The sequence below is a fragment of the Atractosteus spatula genome, assembly GCF_055471065.1.
Source record: "Atractosteus spatula isolate fAtrSpa1 chromosome 16 unlocalized genomic scaffold, fAtrSpa1.hap1 SUPER_16_unloc_2, whole genome shotgun sequence".
In the NCBI taxonomy this organism is placed as follows: Eukaryota; Metazoa; Chordata; class Actinopteri; order Semionotiformes; family Lepisosteidae; genus Atractosteus; species Atractosteus spatula.
The window spans coordinates 1,246,043-1,247,103 of NW_028296632.1; positions in this window are offsets into that span (position 1 = coordinate 1,246,043).

Genomic DNA, 1,061 nt, shown 5'->3' on the forward strand with positions numbered 1-1,061 from the left:
TGTCTCCACCAGCAGTAGGGACTGGGACATTAAGCTGCCCCTGGTTCTGATGGCCATCCGAGCCACGCCCCATTGCTCTACGGGGGTCCCACCTTTTGAGATGATGACAGGTCGGAAGATGACTCTTCCCCTACACTGTCTTTATGGGGTGGAGGACCTGAGCACGACGGGGGCTGCTACGGCCCATCAGTATGTGTCAGCAAGCACATCTGCAGGCAACCTTTGCTTTTGCCCAGAACAATCTGGGAAGGAGTGCAGAGGGTAGGAAAGCATACTATGACCGAAAGGCAGTTAACCAGGAACTCCAAGTAGGAGACAAGGTCCTGTACTTCCAATTTGCCAAACCCACAGGGGTGGCCCGGAAATTCTTACCCAGTTGGACAGGACCCCACGAGATTGTCGATAAGGTATCACCGGTAGCTTATCGAATTCGGATTGAAAAAGGAAGGCAATCTCTGGTCTATAAGTGGGTGCATCGCAACCACCTCCGGTTGTATCGCCCACCTCAAATGGCGCCGGAGGACACAGAATAGGGTTAAAAGTCTAAACCCGATCAAGAGGGGGGTGCCCCTTTGTAGCTGCAGGTAGTTAGGTACTGTAGTGTAGGTCCTCCTAGGAAAATATATTCAAAATTATAGTGGAACTGTACCATGTGCCTCATCTGTGTTCCAGAATGGGAATCCTAAAACTGCCACGGCTGGTCCTGACAGTGCTGTGGATCGCTTCGACACAGCCCCTTGAAGTTGTGGAACCCGGTCCTCCTACCGGCATAGTCCTGCAGGACGCTCCCGGATTGTTGTTAACAAATTGCAGAACATATACTCAGCGAGTGTATGTGCGGCTGGACCCAAGTGATGTGTTTCGGAAGCACATCAACATGAACAGTAGGGTGTCCCATCATGGCAGGCAGTGGGCTAAGGATGCTGTATGGCATGCCCAGCTAGACACTATACACATGCTCCGCCAGCTGAGGAAGGCAACAGTCAGCCAGGAGGAGATGACAGGCCTCAGCCGCCCCAAAAGGTTCTTGGGGGGTCTGATTGCTGCGGCCTCCACCGTGG